Below are 25,650 nucleotides of genomic sequence, written 5' to 3' on the forward strand. Positions count from 1 at the left end.
GAGGTGTTGGGTGCTGTGTGTGACCCAGCCCAGGCCTGGGACAGAGGGCGAGAATCCCCGCGGTGTGCAGCACAAGGGGAGGGAGAGCCTGGCTGTAATCCTGAGTCCTCCCCCAGCCCACGGGGAAAGCTGTGCTGGCAGCAGCCGTGGGGTGGGAGGCAGAGGAAGCTCAGCTGCCGGGGTGGTGGGAAGCGGAGGGTGGTGGGTTTGTAGCCACCTCCACAAAGTGACAGCACTGTGTGTAAAGCAGCCACGGCCCAAAATGAAGCTTGGGAGCAATGGTTCCATTTGGAGACACGGTGGGAAGGGGCTGGCTGTTGCACTTGATGATCTATAGAGGTCTTTTTCAATTTTAATGATTCCGTGATTCTTAACATTGTAGTCCCTCAAATGCAACCCAAGCATATGAAACACCCCTTCTAATGCCAGCAGCTCTATGATTCCACACAACCCCCTCAAGCGCTTCTTGCAGCTCAGCACCCACCAGTGCAGCTGGGATGAGCATCTCCCAGCCCAGCACTCAGGGTCAGGCAGCTGCAGGCACTGCAGGAGCAAAGGGGTCACCGCAGCCCAGAGCTCTGCACAGCACTGAGGCTCACTGGGCCAGAAAGCTTAAATATTCAGGAAGGAGTGCAGCTCAGTGAGCAAGTGGGGCATTACTTCTGGTCTCTGTTTCTGCCTCAGGAACTGCCTGTGTGTTTTCTATTTATTAATGAGTGAATAAAGCTCATAAACAGCGTTATTTCCCCTCCATCAGCAGCAGGGAAGCTCTCTGCACCCAGCACCATGTCAGGCTGCAGCTCCCAAGAACTGCTGTGTGGGTTCTGCCAACCACAGCCCCAATGCCCCAGCAGTTTGGCAAGGAAGCACTGCTGTTCCCGCCCCCCGCCCCATCCCAGCAGGTGAGCACCGAGGCACTGTGCAGGGAGCCCAACCCACACACTGCGCTCAGAGCTCTGCAGACACCTCTGCGGGCACCGCAGAGAGCTGCAGCTCTACCATGCTGGGGCCAAATAATGAGCAGCACTGTGTGTCCCACCCAAACAACCACAATGGTGTTTAATCATAAGAAAATAAAGGTTTTGCTTTGATTTCTTCCATCAGGATAACCATTCCCCTCTAAGCTTCACCCACCAGTTAGTATCCAGTCTTCCAGAGGTCCCTGTGCTTTTAAAGTTAATGGAGTAAATGTTACGGCAGGACCTGGGTGCTGAACCCAGCTGCAATCAGTTAATTGATTTGCTCCTTCAGGTGGCTCCTATTAGATTTCCTCACATCTCCCAGTATGTGTTGTAGCTCTGGATTCTTCTGTGGGGATCAGGACTGCTGAGTGGTTCTGCTGCTCCATCCTCACTGCTGTCTGGGAGCTGCCCCTACACTTGTCTGGGATGACAAAGTTCAGCTCTCTATGAGTACTGTAGTGCTGTGGTTCTCCCTCTCTGAAGGGATGTGCTGGGTGGGCTCTGCTGCCCTCCCTCCTCTAAGCAGAGCCCATTGTCGTCCTGCAGCTGCATTTCAACAGTGTTATAACTGATAATCTCCTCCAGGTTAAACCTTCAAAGGCATCCCAAGCCGTGTATTTAAATGATAGCAGAAAAAATTCCCCTAACTCCTTAAAGTTAATGATCTTCATTTTCATTTCCACATATTTCTCTCCATGTAATAGCCAGGTGTTAAATCTTCATGAGATTTTTATAGTTTCACTGAAGGAATATTTGCATAATTATTAGTGCATAATCTACTTTAATAGTCCCCCTGATTTTACTATTAGAGCCAAGCGTGTGGTGTCAGCTCAGGGTGCTGGGCACACAGCTGCCTGCCCACGCCGTGCTGTGCTGCTGGAGCAGTGTGTGCCAGCCCTGCTGCACTGCAGTGTGGGGCCATGGCCAGACCATAGTAAGGGGAAAGGGATGTGAGTGCCACAGGGCTGGGATGTGGTACAGACACAGCCAGAGCAGTGGCTGCCCTGAGATGGATCCCAGGTGGGTGTCTGAGCCTTTGGAAGGGGGGAGATGCATGTGGTGGAAACAACGACCTTCCCTTGGAAGGAAGGGGCCATTGGCTGTGTCTAATCATCATGGACGTAGAATCCTTTGATCGAGAGCTGCTTACACTAATGCAGAGCATCTTGGCCACTGATGTTATCTGTTTAATTAAGGACAGCCATTCTCCTTGGCAAGCTGGCAAGAGGAGACCTGCCTGGCTTGTCCTTAGGTGACCACATACAGACAAGTGCAGGAAGGGTACTCCTCAAAACAACCACAGAGGTCTCCTAAACCCTGCAAGCACAGGCAGCTGGGAAGCAGCCAGAAGGGGAGAGAGCATCGTGCTGCCCAACCCCGTGAGTTTGTCATGGTAGGTGTTCCTTCTGTGTTACATAGGTGGAATACACGGGAATTTGAAGTATGATCATAGAGGAGAGACCTGCATGGCTGTGATTGATGTGGGGAAACTTCAAGCGGCACCCAGACCCAAACTCAGCAATATGTGCGGTGTGTGGGCACTGCTCAGTGCGCAGTGGGTGCTGTGCTCAGCCGCTCTGCGGGCAGCACGGAGCAGTGCGTGGTGCAGAAGGTGCCGTGGCAGCCACAAATAGACTGCAGCTCCTTCCTGCCCCTTTTGGAATCTTCCCCACTGAGACTGACGTGAGAGCACAGAGAAAGCATCTCCTAAAATAAAGGCAGTGAGGTGGGGGTGCTGTGATGACAGCGGTTGTAGAGGGAGGAAACACAGAACTTCTAAGGCGAGACACCAACCTTCTGATGTCTTCCAGCCAGAGCACACTCTCTCATAAAATGTCATTTCCAGATATTTTTCAGACCATTCTCACAGAGTCTGGTAAATGTTCCTTTCCATAGGGCTTGACAAGGACAGAGGTGGTTGATACTGTGCTCAGAAACAGAAACATTCAGCACAGCAGCTCCCTGTAGGAGTGATGGTGTAGGGCTGATCTAGACTGAACGTTAGCTTTTAATATTTAAAATTCCAACACCAGCAGTCCAGGTGTAAACCATATCTCCTCACAAAAGCCAGAGCCAAGACTTTCTGATTCATAAAAGCCGGAGAATAGAAAATAAAAACATCTCAAAAAATGTAGATAACAGTATGGTGAGAATACAATCTTGAGGCAAATTATTTGCCTGCACAGTTTCTGACGATGTCAATATCCACTTCTTGGTTTCTTTAGTCAATAGAATCGTGTTTAATGGCTGCTCCCTGGGCTGAGCTGGGCTGCTCAGGCTGCCCCGCATCCCCGCTGGGAGACATCAGGCATGGACTCCTGCAATAAACCCATTTGGTGCAGCTCCAAGCAGGGATGACGAGAAGAGGTCTGGATTCATCATCTGATGGTGTGCTGTTCTGAGCTGTAACGCCTCTGTTATTTCAGAAGATGCTGTGTGACACCTACATGTGGATGCTCTGTGGCTGTGCTGTGCCTCAGCTCATCCGTGGGCTTGGCAGGAGCTGTATCAGCCATAAGCACCCCTTTGCTGCTGACATCATCACCGTGCCGCTCTGAGACCCTGCGCAGAACACCAGGTCTGCTCTTGCACGACAGCTGACAAGCAGCATTCCCTGTTATCCTCCCAGCTCGATGCAGGCAACAACAGCAGAAGTCAGGGATTTTTCTTAACAGGACCTGTCAGAATAACATGATAAAATGTTGCTGTCATCTCCCCAAATTGTGCCTACTGTAATCTTCAAGTTTTTTCAACAGTTTTGATGGTACCTTATTTCCATAATAGCAGATAAACAACCATGTAGCACAGGGCTATAATTTCATTGATTGTTCCTGGCAACCTTGTATGCTGTGACAGCTCCTGCAGCTCGAGTGATTTGTCACTTGGATCTTGAGATGCAGCTCTCCGTCTTACATGGGCCCGTATTTTATGCACAGCCCGCTGACGTTTCCTTTCCCTAACATGAAGGCGTGAGGATCCCAGGGCCATGCTGCCTTCTTTCCCTGCTGCCTCATTTCCCAGCTGCCCCAGCAGTGCCCGCTGCCTCTGCTCACACTCACCCGGAGTCCCCCTGGGGACAGCAGGGATGTGTGAGTGCAAAGTGGGAGCGCCGTCTCTGTGTCTGAGAGACAAACGATTGCTGTCCTCCTTTGTGAGCAGCGCAGCTGTAAGAAATTAGGAAATAACTTCTGGATAAATAGATTTATTGGTGCAATTTGGCTTTGCATGGTGTGTTTGTGAAATATTTATTGTTTTCCTCTACGGTGATGGAATGAGAACCAGTTGCACAACGTGTGGGTCTTCATTAGTGCAATTCCGCGTGCACGTCTGTGTTCTGCCTCCTCTTGTCCCTTCATTAAGCTTTCCCTCGTGATAAATTGGCCTGGATCGTTAGTTAATGATTGCCTCTTTAGTATGGAGTCAGATTCCTCGAGTTAGCAGTGCAGGTTGTACGTCTCAGACTGTGCACAAACCTGTATGTGTTTGTCTGCTCCATATTTAAGCCATTCCGCTATTCATCCCAAAGCCCATCAGAACAGATAATAAAGCACTTCGTGCACAGATGTGCCACTTACTCATCTAGTTCTATAATAACGAAGAAAATTTAATCTGGAGTGTCTCTGGAAGCTGATCTGAAAGACAGATTGGTATGAATAATAAAGGCACTACGCACGGATGTGAGAGGAGCCATGAGAAGGCGGCCATTCACTGCTGCACAGCGCTGCCGCTGATGGAGTCCGACCACATAGGAGAGGCAGCGCCTCTCGGGGCCGGGCTGCAGCAGGAGCCGCTGCGTCTGCAGATGGAAATGCTCTGAACTGCTTTCCCTTTAAAGAATAAAAGATAATTTCTCATACAGCTGGAAGCAACGTCTGACATTGCAGAATGCTGAAAGCATATTGGAGAGGGGTGGGAGAGCTCAGGCACTCAAGGTGAGCGAGATAACGCACAGAGCAGTTAGCCAAGGCATGTAAAAAGGCAGAGAGGAGCGGAAATCTGTGAGAGCGACGTGCTCTGAAGGGCCATTCACCCCTCATCAACTGCACGCACATTTATCTGTGTCCTCATATCTGCTGCTATTGATTCCTGTCAGTAGGAATAGAATCAGGCTGTGCCAGAGGCAGAGCTGCTTGCTGCAGGTGAATATTTGCAGTGACTGCAATGGAGCTGCACAATGTGTGGGTACTGTTAACTGCCAAAAAGATCATTTAAAATCCCCAAAGTGTCTTTGAAGGAAAAAAAAATCATGTTTAATGTTGGTGAGATGTCCTGGGCTGGCAACAGTCAGCTGTGTGTTCCCCAAGCAGGAAAGGCACAGATGGCAGTGCAAGCTCTGCCAGTGTTGTACTGAAAGGAAGAAAGCAGTGGGGCATTATGTAGGGATGGGGACGGGGCACTATCAGGGATGTCCCATACGGGAGCAGCCCCCAGCCCTGGGTCAGCCCAACTCTCTGCTCAGGAGTAGTGTGAGCACCCACTGCTGTGTGACACTGCAGCTCCAGGCTGCCCAGCACCATGAATGGGTCACGACTTCACCTACCTGCATCAGAGCACAGATTTTAATGCTCAGATTGTTTTACTCTTCAGTGAAAGACGCACCCCTGCCCAAGGACACGTAATCACATGGGCAGCCCACAGCCATTCACCAACGAGAGTGACCCGGAGGGGTTGAATTCATTTGGTGCAACAGGAGTTCCCAATAGGACACCATGGAGCTGCATCTCTTGGTGATGTGGCTGAGAGTTCGGTAACAAATTAGCATGAAATGTGATGGCCACAGCTACTGGGAGAGGGGCAGGGGAAGGATTGCAGCTGTTGCTCATTTTGGAAACAAATGTGGGATGTGTATGCTGTCTGCCTGAGAGGGAACCTGGAATGTGGTAAGGTGGATATGGAGATGTTGTAGAGGAGCATCCCAAGCGGTGTCGTTGATTGTTCCACTCCCAGAACCTGAGGAGGCAGTGGGTGATACCAGGCAGTGTTTTAAGGGCCCCTCTGCCCTGGTGCAGGCCTTGCAGTGCTGTGCTTCACAGCTGGCAGCAGCACTTAGAGTAGGGCCAGCGTGCACACTGATGGATCACGTGCAGTCTTAAATATTATAGGAGGGTATATTTCATCCAGACAGGGAACTTTAAGCAGGACACAACAGACATTTTTCTTACAATATTAACAATTTACCACCTGAACTTTATCTTCTCCTTGGATAATAACCACGAGACGTTGGGTAAGGGAACAATTGATTTAAGATCTCAATCAAAAGGAAGCATTCCTCTTATCTGTATAGCCAAGCAATGAAGCAACAGTCATCCGGGGTTATGGTACATTTGTCAGTCCATTAGAAGCACAGACTCTATGGATCTATATATGGAATGGGAGACATTTGCGGAAATGACTCTTGCAAATATCTTTAGCAGTTAAGAGCTGGCAATCTCTGCCTCTCACTCGATTTCCTCAGCATGTACTGAAACAGCACGGGAAAAAAAGATACTTTTCCTACTTTCTCATGCCCACACTCACCCACTTCCATGTGCCTTTGTCCAACAACTTCACTGCAGCCGTGACCCACAGCTGGGGCAGCACGACGGTCGGTGCGGTGTCCCCACCTGGGGGATGCAGGGCAGCACTCCCTCAGCACTGTGCTTGAGCCACAACAGCTCAGCAGAGATTTCAGTGTGTTACGTTGTGTTCCGAAACATTTGGCACTGGGGGTGTATTGGTGACCCCCTCCTAAGCATGCATGGCAGCCGGGTGCTGGGGGTCTGCTCACAGACGGGGGAGTGTTTCACATGGCTTTATTCAATCCCATCAGAAGAAGCTGAAGACAGGGGAAGGATTCGTCACGAGTTTAGAGATGAGAAAAGCACATCAGGCATGTGCAGTGTGCCCACCCGTGTGTGAGTGCAGTTTGAAATGCACAAACCAAGAACTGCTGATTCCAAACCAACTTGGTCGCGATTGCCCCCTGCGTTCTGCTGTCTCTTGTAGGGAATATACCAACACGAGGCAGAAATATCAAATCCAAATGCTCTGAATATTACATCGCAGTATGTTTGGTGACAAAATGAAGTCCCCAAGCCCTTTCTCCTTTCCAAGCTCACTCTGCTGGCTGCAGCTTGCTGTGTTCTCCTGGCAGGGCCCCGTGCAGCGGCTGGGGATGCTGGTGCAAGCTGTGTTTATTTTTAATGTGGCTGTTCTGCAGAGATAATTGTGTCAAGCTGAATGCACAGCACAGGGGTTACATTTCTATTCAGTTACCATGGTTGCTAATACTTAAAAAATTGCCCAAGAAAGGACTGGAGTTGTTCACCCCATAGTGGGAAGTGTCCCCTTCCTCCTCCCCGCAGGGCACAGTGCCACGCTCTGTGCCTGCAGGCACTGCCCAGCTCCCAGCAGCCATCCCCAGCACCTCTGCATTGTTCGATGCAGGGAGGAATCTCTTCCTGCTGCTGCCAGCATGCAGCCATGGGAGAAAATTGCATGGCCCCAGCAAGAGCCTGGAAGAGTGGAGTGAGTGGGGGCAGAACTGCTGTTCCTCGCACAGTGCTGCTCAGTGACGAGCATTACCTGTGAGATAAATGTCAGAAGTGGGCTGGGAGCCGTTCCTAAGGCACGATGGATCCGAGCATACCCTGGTGCCAGCTGACCTCCATTCACTCCTTCCTTTGTTCCTCTGACCCTTCCATGGAGGTGGTTCCTTTTGTCCACACGTGGGCCTTGCCTGAAAAAGGAAGTTAAACTGGATGATAAGAACCAGCCACACGGTTTGTAAGAAAAGGCACAAAAAGGTTCCTGCTTTCCCAGGTTTCCCATAAATGAAGTGCTACAGAGCACAGCTGGGGCCTGCAACTGCCATCACACTGCTGGGTCTGCCTGTGGGAGCTGCCCTGTGCTGGGGATGCTGTTGCACCTCCTTCTGCTTTCTGAGTCTGCCAAGAGGAAAAAAAGCAATTAAGCACCCGGCTCATTGGCCTTGCAGTGAGGGAGCTGTGGAATTGAGGCTCACCTGGCTCTGCTGTTTCCTATGAAATGAGCACATGGTTTATTGCTACCTATCCATAAAGTTATTCATCATTCCTTGCAAAATTTGGTATCAATTCATGTGAAAAGCCATTACACACAACAATGTTCACCTCCCATTACTCTCCTGTTCCTACACTTCTATGGGCACTGCTGCTGGCTGTGCTCAACCACTGCTGTCCCCGGTGAGCGCTCTGGGAGGGGCAATGAGCACCTGGCAGGGGTTTGGGCAGAGCTCTTTGGGGAACACTGCTCCCCGGGCAGCTCCGGGGCTCTGACTGCAGCCTCCAGACACGTGAGGTGCTCAAAGTGGGCTGAGTCATATGGAATCCCACCAGCAATGCCTGGAACTTGTGCTCCAAGCATGGGAGACCCAGGTCGTGGCAGTGCTCTGTGTGCAGCACGTGACTCGGGGTGTGCTCCAGTGAGAGCTTACACACATGAACCCAGTGCTTGTTCCACTTTCCAGACCTGCAGGAGCAGCTGCAGCAGTGCATGTGGGGACACAGCCAGGGAGCACCTCACAGCACACCTCCTGTGTTTGTCTTCATGCTCTTCTGTGGTACTGCAGGGGCTGCGCACAATTGGCACAATGGGGTGAGAGCAAAGGAAACCTCATCCAGGGATGGAAGTAAAGCAGAGGAGTGCTCAGGGAGGAGCCCAGGGGCATGGAGGACTGAAGCACATTTGCCTATGTCTGCAGTACCTGCGGCCACTTGAATTATTCAGCACTGCTCAGCGCATTGCCGTGCAGAAAGTGCCTTCCTACACTGAGGAAAATGCACAGATACTGAAAATCATGCAGTGTCAATACAGGATTTAGTGCTCCTTCTGCACCCCAGGAGATGCTGCTCTGTTCCCATCAGAACACCTGTGCTCAGCAGCCATCTGGGTTACAGCTCTTTATGGACGCTGATCTGCACCAGAAGAACGACCCAATGGGACACTCAGCTGCAGCCACCTGATGCTCACTGCCATCCACCCCACTGCCGAGTCCTGGTGTGCAGACCTCCCCGGCCAGGACAGGAAGGGGCCCTGGGTGCTGTGACACAGATCAGGAGTGAAAATGTGGGGTAGAGAGCAGAGAGCAGCCACACAGCATTTCCCATCACATCAGCTCAGAGCTTCCATAGCTGTTCCCCGAGGCACAGGGAGCTGCTGCAATGTAGAGCCCAGTGCCCCCGTTTGGGTGCCTGCAGTGCTCCGTTACACCAACATCTCAGTGCCCACATCCCCTCAGTGCCGCCCTCCTGCTGTACCAAACGGACCTCAGCTGTGCCCTGAAGCCGCGTTGGATTTCTGCTGCATTTTCCGTGAACAAAAGAGGAACCACTTTTTTTTTTTCCCTTCCATCAGCAATTTTCTACAGTAAATAAGAAAAGGAAATGGAAAACCTCGCAGCAAACCCCTGAGTGCAGAGGCTTTTACATGGGCTCAGGCGTGAGGTGGGTTGAGCACAAATGGATGCGCTGAGCCAATGTGGGAGATAAGAGCTCAGCACTGCCATAAGGAGGAGGAATTAATGGAGTGAAGGGATGGGAACGACAGGAGCACGAGCCTGAGCCACGATGAACAGCAGAATCGGGATGTGACAGCTTTCAGAATATTCTCCAGAACCATGCAGGGCCATGGAAAATACTTCCTCTGAGTTAACACATCCTAATGTGGCTGCAAGATATGGCAGACAGTTAGTTGGACCTTTTCCCTATCCCATTTCTAAGTGGCACACATAAAGGAACGCGTCCTGCTGCTGTCAGACCCACAGGAGCAGAGATCAGCCCCTGCAAAGTGGCTCCATGCAGAAGGGAGCGGAGTGATGAGCAGCAAAATGTGATGAGTGCAAAATGCCACGCAGTGACCCTGAACCACCTTCCAGCCCCAGGTTAATGCTGACAAAATGCACTCATGGCAATGTCCCCAAATGTATCAGAAATAAATAACTGAAGCCGTGTAACAGGTTGCTGCTGACAGCAAGCAGCACTCACCAAACGTGTCGGTGCTTTTTCACGCTGTGTTGGTGCTTCAGAATGGTTCACCTTCACATAACCGGCCCTTTACCCTAAAAATGCATGAGATGCACAGCAGTGCCTTCTCCACCAGGCTCGTTATTAGGCAGTGAGACTGCCCTTTGTGAGACCCTATCTGCTGCTCGGAAAGCTGGAGTGCACTGAAATAGTTGTTGAATTGAGCACAGTGCCCTGTGTGTCCCCTATGGCTGTTGCTTCCCTGAGACAGTGAGGAGAGGATCAGCTCCTCGGAGTCCAACATGCCAGGATCTGAGCTGTGGAGCTGTGGGCCCTCCTTGTGTGGGGTGCAGAACCCTCTGCCTGCACACAGCCGCGTACTGCAGCGCTCACTGCCCCGCAGCCACGGCTGCTTCACGGCTCCATCTCCCAGCGTGGGAGTGCTCACCTGAATGAGAAAGTGAAGCTGATTGGAACAATTCTCTTCATTTGCAAGAGGAGAAAAGGTTAAAAGGGGCAAAGAGAAAGCAGCCTCCTCGAACCTCCAAGGGATCATTTCTAGCGGAGCAATTGCACGAGAGCCGTTCTGTGCTGATTTATGCAGCTCACTTCAGTTCTGCCAGGGTGCAGCGGGGCGGGCAGGTGGAGATGTGCAGGTTGATGATCCCAGCCCTGCAGCATGGGGTGCTCCCCAGCCAGGCTGGCCAACCCAACAGCCCCAATGCACCACCAGCCATCGCTGCAGCACAGCTCTGCAGACAGAGACTGAGGCCCAGCACTGCTCCGACTGCGTGCTGCTGCCAGCCACAGCCACCGACCTGCTCTGAAGGGATGCGCTTCCTCCCAGCTGAAGCATGCAGGCACCCCACTGCCCTATCATTTCCCAATAAATGCATAACTTCTGCTGACGGTACTTCCTATTTACCAATGTCTGAACGTTTGCTTTCTTTGTTGTTGCATTATGTTTGTAGTGAATTTTCGTTTTGTAGGTTGTAAAGGAAGCTCTCATTCATCACACAAACACTGCTCCTTGTTTCTTCTGCTTAATTCAAAAGCAGAGAACGTAATTTTGAAGTAGAGACAAAAATGATGTTTTTGAAGGTTGTGTTTGGTGCAGAATAATTCAAAGTAGATCACAGCTCTTCCACTGCAAGATCCTTGATCACAGATCCTTCTCTGCTACAGCAATGCTGAAATCCAGGTTTCTGGGTGAGTGCTGCAAACCCAGCAGGGAAATACCCGGAGCTGCTCCTCAGCACTTCCAGCTGTGGGAGGAGGGAATGCCCACAGGCAGAGCTCTGCAGGCTGGGGCAGAGCAATGGTGTGTGCCAACCCCGCACCAGGCAGCGAGCAGTTCTGCCTCCGCTGTGCCACCTATTGTGATGCTCACTGTTCCGGAGTTAAATTGCTGTTTTGGATGTTGTTGGCCTCCACAGTTCAAGATAGGACTAATTATGAGTAACAGCCTGTACTGTTCTTTTATCAGCTTTTGATTAGAGTGAGGCATTGTATTTGGAATTTCCCTGTGCCGAATTATCCTCCCAGTTCTGCAGCTCACATCCCAGGCTGGTCCTCACATAGAAGAGCAGGAAGAAAGAGAAGGAAACGATTGCTGCTGCTCTGGCTTTGCCCATCACCTGCAGGTACCGTGCGGCCCTCTGTGCACTGTGGAGCACCAACCAGCACTCAGAATCTGATCACAGCCATCAGCCTAAGCCCAAAGCAGGGCTCTGACGTTCACAGCATGCAACTGGTGTGCAAATGGGCTGCAACCCCGGGAGGGCAATGCCCACCCATCAGAGGCAGAGGAAACCACGAGTGGATCAGTGCTGTGCAAAGAGGGCTCCTTCAGAGCTGCATGTTGGGAGCTGCAGCAGAGCAGGGCCAGAGGGACACATGGGGACATGGCCCCAAGGATCACGTCCCCACACACTGTCCCACCCCCATGGTGCTTTGGGTGCCACACCAAACCTGGTCAGCCAGACATGAGCTGTGCTGCATGCTGGGCAGGGACGAACTGCTCACACCTGGAATGATTTGGATAAATGGTTTCTGCTGTGAAGAGATCTCACGTGTTAGAAGCTGCTGCTCATTTGTGGCTTTAAAGCATTCCAAGGACAAACCCGAATGCCTCACAATGCGCCAACACCTAAGTGAGAGGATCTTGCTGCAAAATCAAATACGTAGCACTGAATTTCAGTAAATTTGTTTGAATTTGAATTTTTCTGAGTGAGAAAAAAGGTGACATCTCAGAAACATCCCCCATCTCTCCCACCCACACCCAGTGCTGCTTCCAGGAACCGCGCCACATTTATTTTTAGCCGCCTGTTTTCACATGAGATTCAGGCCCAAAGCACTCAGACTCGTGGTGAACAAAACGCGCTCAGCGCTGAACTGTGGGCACAGCGGGTGGGCACTGCACCCACACTGCTCTGCTCCCAGCAGGAGGCTTTGCACGGAGCCCCCCCCACAGCTCTCGGTGGTGCAGCAGTGGTTGCAGCCCGGGGAACACCAGGGCATGGGCACAGCACGGCAAAGGAATGTCCCATCCCCCCCAATTTTATCATGCCTGGGATCTCATTCTTCACTTCAGTAGATGCAGCTAGAAAGCTGAGGTGTCCCTAAGCCCTCCCTGAAAGCACTGTAAATGCTGCAGCCACACAGGCCGCACTCACTGATGGTTTTGCACCCAACAGACCTGGCAGAGGATCAGCAGTCACGGCGAGAACAGATCGCTGCAGAGTTACCATTGCCAGCAGGGATGCAACACGCAGAGCAGAAGCACCCTGAGCACCGGTAACAGCCCAACGTGGTCTGAGCTGAGCACAGGGACAGCAGCACACTGACCGCAGTGCATGTAGCGCAGAGCTTTCTGAGGGTTCCCAAACTGCCAAAGGCACCAAAATCCTGGTGGGCTGCAGATTTATCTCTTCCTTTGTTCTAAACACAGTGAGGAACAACCCCAGAACGCCTCGTGCTGCATCAGCCACCTGCTCAGTTATGCACATCACCAAGCAGCGATGGGTGCTCCTTTCCATCCAGCACTGAGCAAGGAACGCAACACACCATGCAGCGCAGCACAGCACACCACACACTGAAACCACTCAGATACCGGACGTGTTGCTGACATTCAGGGACACCCCAGTGGACGCCGCAGTACCTGTGCCCGTGGCCGGGCTTTGCTCTGCTTGCAGCTGCAGCTCAGTGTAGCTCCGCAGGCAGCAGACGCTCTCCAGGCCACCTCTGGAGGTATGGTTTCGACTTAACCTCCACCACGAGGTTGTGGGAATTGTTGGTGTTGCTTTTCATTAAATTCAGCTTTAAAAGGTACAGAGGGATCCCAGCAGGCCTTGACATAAGAGCTGTGCCTTCCCAGGAGTGCCATAGGGGCCCCCGCGGTGTTTATCCCCCACACGTGGGCGGCAGTCCGAGCTCAGCTCTGCTGCACACCATGCTGGATGTGTGGCGATCCGAGCATCACTCTATGGGGTCTGGGACAGCTCTGCTGTGGGATCTACGTGAGGATGGGATTTATGGCATAGGAGTAAGAGCTATCTGAACATGGCCCATAAAACAGGAAGAATCATCTTTTTCTCTTCCACAAGTAACTTTTAACAGCTCTGTTGGGTGCTTATTTGCAGTCACAAGGCAAAAATTTTGTCTCTGCTGTTTATGACCCTTTTACTCATTTCTGCGACAGGAGGGTGGCTCGGAGCGGCGCCAGCGATGCTCTGTTGCTGGGTGTGATGTGCTCCGGGGGCTCTTTGATATGCAGCCTTCTGCTGCACTAATGTTCCCATTAGTCTTGATTACCTCTGCAGGGGGTGGTAAAGGCTTCTGTAACTGTGTATCTAGGAAAATCCTTCTTGAGCCTTTGTTATTTTCTTTGTGATATTTCCCAGATCTTCGACGAGATATCCGTTTGGAGTCATTTCCAGCCCTTCTGTTGGCCTCAGTTCCCATTTCCCCGGGCAGCTGGATGGCCGCTGTGGGGTGTAGGAGCAGCAAACCACGCACTGTGGGTCTCACATGGCCCTGATCTCCTGAGTAAAGCTTCCGGCTGCTGAAAGCTTGCAGCCCAAACCCAGGAGGCATTCAAACACATCAGTTGCTCCGAGCACTGCTCACAGCTCTGCCAGGAGGAATGATGAACAAAAATACATGTGAGGAAGCAAACGATCCCAGCGAGGAAATGGCTGGGGGTGGGACCCAGGGGGTTTCACGGTCAGAACAAGAAGTGGAAGGCCAAGTAAATCCCCCTACAAAAATTAGATGTTGGCCTAAAACGTTCAGAAGTCCGAGTGTTATACAGACCATGGGAGCACGGCGGGACTGAGGCTGATCTGGAATGAAGATGTGCTGGTGAAACTTCGTACAATTCATTCCGCTCCACCCTGCAGAAAGCAGCCCCTTTGCAGAAGGACTTTATCACAGATTCATTGTGCTTGGAGAAGACCTCTCACATCCCCAGGCTCAGCCCCCCCCGTGCCCACTGACCCCGACTCCCAGCGCCCATCCCCATGTTCTGGAGCACTCCCATGGGCGGTGACTGCCCCACTCCCTGGCAGCTGTGTCGGTGCTGACCACCCCTTCACTGTTAGTCACAGTTCTCACTGTGGGTAACAACAAAAAGATTGTTTTAAAATAGCCAATAAAGAGGGAAAAGTTAAATGACTTTTCTTTCCCAATGAAGATTACAGTAAAACTTGGGGGAATTCGGGGCTGGTTCAGAAGTGCCATGACAGCCTCTGCTGCTCTGTGGTGAGGGCAGGGCCGTGCCCCCATGCTGCAGTGGACACACAGGGCCGTCACCCCAGGCTGGGGCTCGAGTCAACAGGAGCTGTGTGGAGCTGCCACCCCGAGCTGTGATTCAGACACATCTCCGTGCTGTGCAATTCACTGCGCCAGACACCAATTTGCCATCATTACTACACAGTCCTTTGGTTCAAAGACCACTGAACATTACCTCCCATTACAGCTTGCACCTCGAAAACACAAAGCAAGGGAAGAACAGAGCTGCAAGCACAAGGTGAAGGGCAGCAGCAGCTCCACACCACACAGAGCTGGTGCCACTACTGCCACAAAGCCGGGGGCAGTCGGGATGGAGCCCTATGCCCTGCCCTTGCACCACACCTGGGGAACAGCACTGGGAGACCCCCCAGTCCCTGGGGACTCGAAGCCAGGCCTCCATCCCCAACCTGAGCAGCCGAGGGCTGCCTGCTGCTGAGCTGCTCTGCTCACATCACTGCACACTGGGGGTGCGGGTAAGGACAGCACTGGATCCGAATACTGTGCTATAAGAACAGCTGCGTACTTAAATCAGCTCTGAGAAGCTGGTGCATTTAAAGCAGCCCCTGGGGCATCTAAACACTCTGTAAATACAGAGTGAGTATCTCCTGAGATCAATTTATCATTAATAAGTTATAAAAACACAATTTGATGCATGCCGAAGCACAAGCGTGGAAAAAAGCCTATTCTCTATTTCCAATTTTCTCTCCTAAAATTTAGCAGTGATATTACTGTGACCCAATCTATTAGAGGAAAACAATTATTACAGGTAAGATCTATTTGGTGAGAGCCCAGGCAATAGCTTGAAATGTGTTTTCCAATACATCTTGTCCCATGTTGGGCACATTAGGGCTTGACTGTAATGCATATGGCAACAATTTTCATGTCTGAAAATGTGTATTAAAAACCAGCACTCACTGATGGTTTAATAAGGATTGAACTGAAGGTATCGGTCAGTATCCATTTCAATTCTGGGGGACAATTATCGTCCATCAGCAGACGTTACTGTGATTAGAAGCCACTGTTAATGATTACAGAGAACAGACTGAAATTGAACCCAAGTGTTTAGTGACTGCACTGCCCATCCCTACCACCAAAGGTGTGGAGGACTGCTCATCCCCCTCACGTGCCCCAGGCTGCTGCCAGACCCCCAGCCTACATTCTGCAGAGCACCTCTGAAAATGGGAAATGGCATGGGGATACCCAACCAGTGCCCAGAGCCGTGCCCTGGAGCTGCGGGCAGCCAGCGGGGTTTGGAACATTTGGGGATTCCATCCACTAAGTAATAAAAATTAACGATGGTTACTCTGATGAAGCGGATACCTTTCCCTCCTTTAATCTCAAATAATCTGCTTCAGGCACACATCCACAGTTCTCTGGTTCTTAAGCCTCCTGCATCCATAAGCCGCAGACTCCATCAAATGCTCTATGCATCACGCAAGCCCAGGGAAGCCGCACGATCCCGAGGTACCAGCCTGGCTGTGCAGGTGGCACTCTGATCAATGCTCCATGCATCTGGAAAACTACGATCCCTTCCACATATTCACAGTTTGGACTTTTTTCTCGCTTTTCTCTTTTCCTGAAGTGCTTTTATCTCAACCCAGTAACTGCCAGCCAAATCCTGAGCAGCAAAGCGCACAATGAGCCCTTCTCAGCTGCATGAGCCCTTATCAGCTGCATTTCGCTCAGCATTCCTTTCACTTTCACAGAGATCATAACCTGAAAGATGAGCACTGCTGTCACAGCCACAGGATCCGCAGGTGGGACAGAGAGCACTGGAGACGTGCATGGGAAGGACTCCCTGAGGGCAGATGGTGTCTTACAGCGTGTGGCTCTGATGCAGCTCTAAGCTGTGTGTGAGTGCTCTGCTATGAAAGACAAAAAGTAGCTGATAGTTCGTAATTCTGTCTGGCTCCACTCTGACGGGAACAGGAGAACTGAAACATGAAGTATACCAAAGCCTTTGGTGGTGGCATGGGATCCCAAATCTCCCAGCAAAGGAACCTTCCAAGTGGTTCTGAGAACCACCAAAGCACTCAGGCTGACTGTACAGCAGAGCACCAAAGTTCCGCGTAGCTCTGATTTTCTGTGCTGGCTGCACAGCGGATAAAGCTCTACTTGATCTAACAGGTACATAAGGTCTGTAGCAGGGCTGTGTCAAGGCACTGTGCAGTTGCTGTAATTTATGTTTTCCCACTCACCCACCCTACACCCACCCTCCCACCAGCGCCCAGCAGAAGTTCCTGTAAGGGGTGGGAAAGTGGTCCTGTGCTGAGCGGGGCTCTCTGGGCTCAGGGCGGTGCTCTGTGAGAGCTGCACTGTTGGCTGGTGCTGGGGATGTGCCCGGGGTCACAGCTAATGGAGGTTCTGCACTGATTTTGTTCTTACTATCCCTGAGCAGAATGGAAAAGCTGTGTTCAGCTTAATGTGGGCAAAGGGCAGAAGGGTGCTGCTCTGTAATAGACAAATAATGCTCCAGCAAAGCAGAACTGGAGGACAAGTTTTGATTCCCTGAGTGCTACAAAAAAATAAACCATCCCTGGAAGGTTTGCATGAGCCTCACAGGAACAGAAAACCAGTGCAGGTAAGTGAGGAACGGGGAAAGGCACCAACTGCAATATCCTACACTTCTGCTGGCACCTGCAGCACCTCTATGGCTGGGCCTCGAGACAGAGCATGTGTAGGGGAAACAAAGCTGGTACACATGTAAATAGCAGACTGTCAGCAACCTTCTCTAATTTATCTGCTCTATGAAATGCAGAACAGGTTGCAGAGCAAGATAATGCTCCCTGCGCCAGAGCAGATAGCGCTGGATGGCAGCTTGTCCTTCTCCAGGAGAAACAAGGATGAAGAAAACCTAACACATGAGTTATTTGAGAAATGTGGGTTAAATTGTCTTGATCTGAAAGAGAACTGTGCTTTCCCTGATGGCATTTTGGCTTGCAGCTCCCTTCTTGTCCTGAAAAGCCTCATGCTTTGCCAACTGCACACCATCCCTGCGCAGTGCTGCGTTGGCACTGCTGCCATCCCGGCTTCTGGGCAGGGGGCAAAGTGCTGCCCTGTGCTCCTGCTGGTGGTGCTGTATGTGAACTCTAACCTTAGATTCCGTGACTAAAACACAGAAACAATGCAGTCAGTTCTGGTTGATGAGAAGCTGTCACCTGAGCATTTTGACTTCATTTTTAGCTCCTGCTGCAGACCTGCACCTTGTCTGCCCATCCAGGTGCTGCCAGCCTGAGCATGGTGAGCTGAGCAAGAGATCAAACCGGGAGCACAGTTATGCACAGGACAGCACAGTTTGAGGATAGCAAAGCACCGTGGCAGATGGAGCAGACATGGCACTGCCTCCTTGGGTGGTTCAGGCTCTACACTGCCTTCTCCCATAGAATAGCAGGCGTGTTCCTGATGCTGGGCATGCTGATGAATGTGGGCTGGTGGCAGCCCCAGCGCAGTCCAGAGCACCCTGCCCATACCATACAGGTCAGTGGGCTCCAGGGGCCTCCGGATGCACCCCAGGAGACAGCAGGAGGAAGGAGATCTGCCAGTAGGTCAGGGACAGGCATGCACCCCCCACATTCAGCTCTCCCCCATTCCAGGAGCATTCCATGAGTAACACAATGTTCAGTACACTTTCCAGTATTCTGCAGCACTGATGGTGATTTAGAAATGCTTAAAACTGAGCTATGTCACTGAGCTGTGCAATGCTTTCAGGAGGGAAGGCTACAGGTAATTCCTTGTCTGTTCACTCCTGTGACACCACTTGTATTTATTTACTCCCAACAGCACTAAATAGGACTTAAAATACCCTGTAACAAGTATCCTCCATCTCCAATTCAACTTTCAATCACCCAAATCACTGAAACAAGCAATTCAGACATATGCAGAACTGATTTTTCCATCCAATTTAGTTATATAATTGAGAGGCTATTTTCAGTCTTAATTAAAATCTATAATCTAAAAATACTCTTTTCCCACTCCGGGCGCCATCAGTGTAAGTAAGAAGCAGGAGCCCCTGCCCTTCCAGCACCGGGCTGAACAGATTGATTCACAGAAGCCAACTTCAGAGCACTTTAATTCTCTCCTTGGGATGGGAAGGGCCATCTCCTCAAAGCCCCCTGACTGCAGGGGGGGAGCACAGCCACCCACCCCCAGCACTGCCCCAAACACAGCACACCCACTGTCCAAAAGGAAACCCCCCCCCCCCCCCCCGATGTGGGGCACCCAGCAGGAAAACAAAGGCGGGGGGATCGATAGCTCAATGAGGAGCAGGTCAGGTCATCAGTTTTAATATGTTACTCATTGGCAAGGGATATTGATTTTCATGGAGCTCCGCTGATGTTCTATAGCACGTATTTAAAGAGCAGAAGCCTTATGGAAATCTTCAGAGCACATTAAAAAAAGACCGTTCCATCCTTGACAGCAAATCCATTTTTGTCATCACTTTTATCAGGAGGAGCTCCCCCTTCAAAATCAGGTGCACTGAAAGGCCCATCTGTCTGAGCTCCCCTTTTGTATACACACTGCGCAGCTTTATAGGGCTTAATTGCAAATAATAGATTTCTGTAGATTTATTTATCTGCTGTAGAGAATTTAATCAAAAGTTACATTAGTGCTACACAATTCCCCTCTGGACAAGGAGGATTTTACATCATCCAATATAGATTTTTGATACAAATCTGGAAAACACCGTTACATTTCTTTTGAATTTCACAAGTTCGGTTCTACATTAAGCAACACAGTGCTGCTCACGGCGCACCTACACAACGAGGAGGAGCTGCTACAGCTGCTTCAGGACTGGAGAGCCAACCCAGCTCCTACTCCTCTGTCAGCACTGCATGGATACGCAGCCATTGCAATGCACCACATGAGGCCAGGAATCCGAACTGGGACCTTAATTCCAACAACTACATTATTGCACCTGGAAAAATGAGACCAAAGGAAGCCCCCAGGGAAGGATCGGGTATTGCAGAGCCTGTGTTTCTATCAAAAAGAGCTGCACAGTGAATAATCCAGGCATGATTCTACAGCCTCTTTGCCTTTGTCTATTAAAAAATCAATTACATGTGAGCCTCCTTTCCTTTCTTTAGATGGAGATGCAGCAATGCGATGGATGCTGCAAGAATGCCTTTGGAGGATGGGCAAGGAATGAGCAGCATATTTGTGTCTGAAAGGAACAAAAATCATACAGAACTCCTGAAATATACATCAGAACATTCATCCTGCAGCTCAGCCCAGGAGGAAGGCGTTGAGAGGAGAGGCAGCACTCAGCAGAGCCGCCCTCACCCACAGAAACCCAAATTCAAGCTGGATTCCTCATTTTCTCTGGGAAGACTGACATGGATGATTTCAATGCAGTGGGTTGTTGGGCGCCGTCTTTCAAATAGGAGTTTTGCATTAAAAATTGGAAACAAAATGAAGCCAACTTCAAGTGCTAACCCAGAAAGAGGCTTAACATCTTCTCCAATCTATCTGCTGGTCTTCTTTTGTTTCTAACACTGAAAGCTGAGTTCCGCTGTGTATCAAAACAACTTTTGAAATACTGATATGGAAGAAAAAGTCTTGTTTTGAAACAGGTCACTTGGAAATCAATACTCAAAACATTACACTACTATAGAGACTGTCACCTATATAATAATCCCATTTACTTGTTAGAAGAAAGCTTAAATATTCAGAAGGAATGAATTAGCATAGTGTTTCCATTGGAAACTAACCAGAGGGTAGGTGTGCTCTTGCATTTGGGTAGATGCAGTCATTCAAACTATTCTGCTTTGCCCTGCTTTCCTCTGCTGAGAGGGTCAGAACAAATAAAACACTTTAATTCGGTTTATATTCCATTTCATTTTTCCAATCCCAGATAGTTAACCACGCTATACAGAGCCAACAGAATTGGTTAAACACCGGTGTCTCACTGGCACGCTCACACGCATTGCAGATACATACACAGACATATGGAAGTGTGCAGAAAATGAACTGTGAATCAGTTTAACGTAGAAGGCAGGATTCCCACACATCCACTAGAAGGCAATTAGGGAGGAGGCAGCAGCTGAGGAACAGCCAGCTCCGGAGTGAATGCCCTCAGGAATCACCCAGCGAAGCACAGCCCAGCAGCACCCCTCACAGCTGCATCCCCTCTGCAGCCATCAGCTCATGGATCAGAACTAACAAGTGACTGTGGGCTTTCCTTCATCACTTGTTACTTTATAGCCACTACGGATACTGAGGTACAGTTTCTCCTTCAATGTGCAGCAAAGCATAGAGCACAAAGAGACAATCCCTTGGACAGGGGTCAGCCTGCAGCCAAGTGTGAGCATTGCCATCCACGGAGCGGGTCAGGAGCACACAGAGCACACCTGGCTCAAGTGCTGTTTGCCTTCACGATGCCAAGTGTGGGCTTTGGGGACAGGGACATGCTGAGGTGTGCCCCGCACTGCTGCTCACACTGATCCCTATGGGGATGCGGCTTTGGGGAGCTCACCGCCCCTCGTGTCGGGGGGGTAAATTAGGCTCAGAGTAGGGCATTTCTCAGCCTGGTGCTGCACACAGACTCTGTGTCTTCCTGTGGTTCCCTGCTCAGCACAGAGGAAGCATGCAGTAGCAGAGAGCAGGAGAGGTTCCTGGTCTCATTCCCAGGGTGACACAAAGCACAACTGCTGCCATTCCCCAACCTGAAACCAGGTTCTGCAGGGACAGTGCTGGGAGGAGCATCACCGGCCCCAAGGAGAGCACTCTGCTGCGGCCATCAGTGCCCTCCTCACTCAACCTGCATTTCCTTCAGGAATGCCAATGCTGACATCACACCACCACTCATGGAGTGGTGCTGGGTTTGGTCCTGTGAGCGAGCAAAGGGCAGCGAATGGAGCAGTGTGAGGTGGGGCCCTGCAGCTCTGTGGGACCTCCTTTCCATTTCTCCAAAACCCACATCTCACAAATGGGCAGCACTCACTTAAACCATCTCCTAATGCATTTCCAAGGAAACTGCACAATTTTTTCCGTCCTGAAGTGACTCAGTGGTGGCGAATACACGTTAAACAAAACAGAACAGTTTTGTCTGCTCTCGTGCTCCCCCTGCTTTCATTGCATGCGGGCTGTTTGGCTGAGCAGTGGGACAGGAGGGATGGGAGTGCTGCTCTCTCCTTGTTCTGCTGATGTGATGACAATGGGAGGATTATTTCTTAATTTCCAGTGTGGTAAGTGGGCAATTATTGTCCAATTAGACTTGCTATTAACCTCTCTGTATCTCATTTTGCTGTCCATAAAACAAAAATAACAGCACTTACCGCTCTCATTGGGACACTGTAGGGATTTATTGGTTAATGTATGTATAGCACAATGAAAATGAGAAGCGGTGCACATTGGCTAAGCATAATTATTAATAATGAATTGCTGTTAGCATTGTTAGCAAGGCTGTGGCTCCGGGAAGGGTGCGGGGCTTGGAGCTGTTAGGGCTCCTCCTGTGGGGCTCAGAGCAGTGGTTCCCTGGGAACGCCGGGGATGGGAACTGCTGAGATGAGGACTCAACTGCAATTGTTGCAAAGTACGGCACGTACTTCTTCCTTAAATCTAAAAGAATGTGACATAGCAGCTAAGATAATAGGCTCTAAAATTTCCTGATAAAGGCAAAGCATGGCCTGAGGTGTCCTCAGCACCCAGAGAGCAGCGCAGGGCTGGCTGTGCATACTTGCAGGCCTGCAGCTGCTCTGTGCTGCTACAAATGGAAATAAAAATTAATTAAAAAATCCATCATCAGCTGTGGCAGCAGTTTGCAGTCAGCAGTGCGGTCTCTGAAGGGGAAGAACCCACAAACCAGGACGCAGAGCCTTTTCTTTACAGCCCCGCTGCCCAGCTTTCAGTTTGGGGAGCTGCAGCACAACACAGGCACCGGTCAGCAGTGCTTCTTGGAGCAGCGAAGTGTCAGCAGCACATGAGAAGCAGTTGCTCTGTGCTGTGCTGGTGGCCACGCAGAGCTGCACCGCTCCTCCCGGAGCAGCAGCTGAAGCCAAACCTCAGCCCTTGGGTACAGTGCTGCCATGGAGCAGGGACAGCTCTCCAGGTATGCATGGCACCGCATGGCCCCAGCGCCCACTGAGGTTCCAACACTGTGCACAGTTTGTGACTGCTGTCTGAGAACTGCACCATAACAACCGTCAGGGATAATTTAATTAAAGCCCACACTAGCTGCTGCATGGGAACACAGCAATAACGGATGTATTTTATCCATCAAGGAGCAAATACAATTTCAGAAGTGCTCCTTCCTCAGTTCGGTTCTCATTGAAACACTTGGATGGGTTCCAGCAGATCACCACTGCTCCTTCTCCCATCTGTCCCACTGAGAAACACTGAACAGCGCTCTACTCTCACAGCACGTGCGCACACACACCACACACACACACACACACACACAGTGTGCCCGTGCTGGGAGGGGCTGTGCCCTCAGTTCTGCTCTGCTCTGTGCTGCAGCCCCAGGTCCAGCAGTGGCCACCGAGCTCCCAGTGCTGGAAACACAGCTGGTAAGTAACACAGCTGGGCTCCATGCCAGGACTGGGGCCACCAATTAATAGCTCTGTGCCTTATTCCTTCCTGTGTACTGCAAAAAGGCAGAATCCCAGCCGGGTACACAGACACCGCTGTCGTGTTTTCTCTTTGAACAAATATAGAAAAGATAAACTCTACCCAGGAGTACCTATCAGCCTCTCCCTGACCCAGGGAGCATCGATCCGACGCCCGGCCCATTGCTGCTGCCTAACAGAAGCAGTGACCAAATATCTCCTTTTGTAATTATCCTTCCAGCAAATCACTTCTAACAGAGAGGTGAATCGACGCAGAGCTGCGGAGACCACTGCTGCAACACCAGAGATTAATCTGGAGGCACATGTAGGTGTAGGGGTAATGTGGTAATGAGTTATTGATTTTTTTAATTAAACTTTACTAGTATCACATTTTCAATCTAAATGAATGCATCATTAGAGTAATTAATGGCACAGTGTTAACGAGAACTGTCTGAAATTGCAGTCAGTGTGCGGAGGCCCTCCCTCCACAGCCACAGGTGGGCACAGGCAGCAGTGCCATCCCCAGCTCAGCCCAACCCGCCTCTCCTTGCTGTGCAACGGCCTTTGTCACACCACAAAACCATACCACTGCACTAATTTGGCCCTAATGAAGCTGGCAACTACCAGGAGAGGGGCACAAAGAACAGAGACCTCAGGACAGGCTGCAGGAGGGATCCTGTGTGCTCCATAGATGCCCACTTAAAGCTCACCTTACACCCCTTTAGTCTGATGTTACCACTGCTGATATCACCGTGTGTTTCTTGGGGAAAACCAGGACTGTTGTCCTATTTTGAAGAATTCCTTTAGGGTTAATTAGGCTGACAAACAACACTTCCAAGGACTGAGCAGATTTAACCGATCACAACACAGTGATGCTGGGACCCCAGAGAGGACCATTACCGCTGCACACAGCTGAGAGGATTCCTTGCGCTCCCATAGCAGGGCGTCAAGAGAGAGAAAATAATGCTCCATTCATTTTCCTAACAAAGCTCTTCTAAACAAGATCATTGCTAATTTCATGGTGCACCGGGGCTGGTTGTGGAGATTTGCTAAGCTACCAAAACTGTGACTAAAAGGGCACAGACCCAGAAATCAGACAGCAACACTTGCAGCAAAGCAGCCTGTGGTGTCCCTGTGCTCTGCGCCTCAGTAACACTGTCCTGCCTGAGAGGGGAAGGGATGGACAGACCCAGGGAGAGATGGGTTCAACGTGCACCACTATCAGACAGAGGATGCACGGTGACACAATGGGGGCACAGGGAAGCTGAGGGCCGTGTGGGTGCAATGCTGTGCACATCCAGGGAGCCCTTCCCTTCCTGCTCACCTGTGGGAGTTGGAAGGGTGAATGAGTGCTACTGCAGGGCAGGTGCATGGTAAAGGTTTGAAGTTGTGGCTGCCCTTGGTGCAGACCAGGAGACGCTCTGCAGCCTGCATTGCAGGACAGCCCTATTCCTGTTCCACAGCCTTATTCCTATTCCACAGGCAAAAGCACTGAGCAGCCACAGATGGTGTCACTGCAGTTCAAATGGCTCTCACGGATTCCTCATGGTCCCTTGTGCCCTTAAATCATATACATGTAGATTTGCACGTTAAGCTGCCTGACAATCTAGCTGGTCTCATGGGAATAGATAAGGATAAAGCAGCATCAAGTTGCACTTTTTTGTGTGTGTTTTTTTGTGGGTTTTTTCCCATAATGGAAATAGAGCTATTATCAGAACAACATGACATTAAGTAAATGATATTACTGCAAATATCCACCAATTTCCATAATGCTTCAATGCTGCATTTCCATAATTTCATACTCTCCTCTTTTTCTTTTCATTTAACGCCACTTCTTGCAGACAGGAGCTCAGAGCTGGGCTTGGTTCTACGTGCTGAGGCCATCAGCCAACAGTGGAGGTGCAAACCCACCCCTGTGCCACCCAACGCCATTATCTCCAAACCCCAAATTGGGGCTGCTCTGCTGAACTCATCCACCAGCTGCTCGCCTACACGTGCCAAAGCACTGCCTCATGTAGCACAGCCTCTGAATCGCTTCATCCTGTGCAATTCCAGTCTGTTCCCAGCCTATGCACACAGGAACAGCACTAGCAGAGCCCTGAGCACAGCCCCCAGGAGCCCAGCAGCTGCTAGCAGTGCCATGGGGCACAGAACACACAGAGCACACAGCTCCCTGCTCACAGCACTGCCCTGAGCATCCAGCTGACAGGATGCATGAGGTCTGCAGATGGATCAGCAGTAATCAGAGTCACTGCAGAGGGATCATGCCATCGCTGGTGTAATCTGGGAATTTCAGACTTTACTTGGGGTGTCTTATGGAAAGTTAACAGCAGCACAAATTCTGGTCCATGCAGGAGTCTCAGCCACAAACTG

At 50.7% G+C, this 25,650-nt stretch overlaps 1 long non-coding RNA gene across 2 annotated transcripts in view; it reads right to left on the reverse strand.

Annotated features, from left to right (window-relative positions):
• Window positions 1-4,640: 4,640 nt before the first annotated feature.
• The window catches only part of LOC107054551, a 48,421-nt gene continuing 27,411 nt past the window's right edge, over window positions 4,641-25,650 (reverse strand). Inside the window, exons 1-3 of one of the 2 annotated variants that reach the window (XR_005839586.1) lie at window positions 11,915-12,043; window positions 7,527-7,680; window positions 4,641-7,155 (exon numbers count right to left, since the gene is read on the reverse strand). This is a non-coding gene — a long non-coding RNA (uncharacterized LOC107054551). Of the gene's footprint in view, window positions 7,156-7,526; window positions 7,681-11,914; window positions 12,044-25,650 lie in introns of those variants that run through there. The other variant, XR_005839585.2, reaches the window with a different exon arrangement.

Source organism: Gallus gallus, chromosome 13 (assembly GCF_016699485.2).
Source record: "Gallus gallus isolate bGalGal1 chromosome 13, bGalGal1.mat.broiler.GRCg7b, whole genome shotgun sequence".
NCBI classification, from domain to species: domain Eukaryota; kingdom Metazoa; phylum Chordata; class Aves; order Galliformes; family Phasianidae; genus Gallus; species Gallus gallus.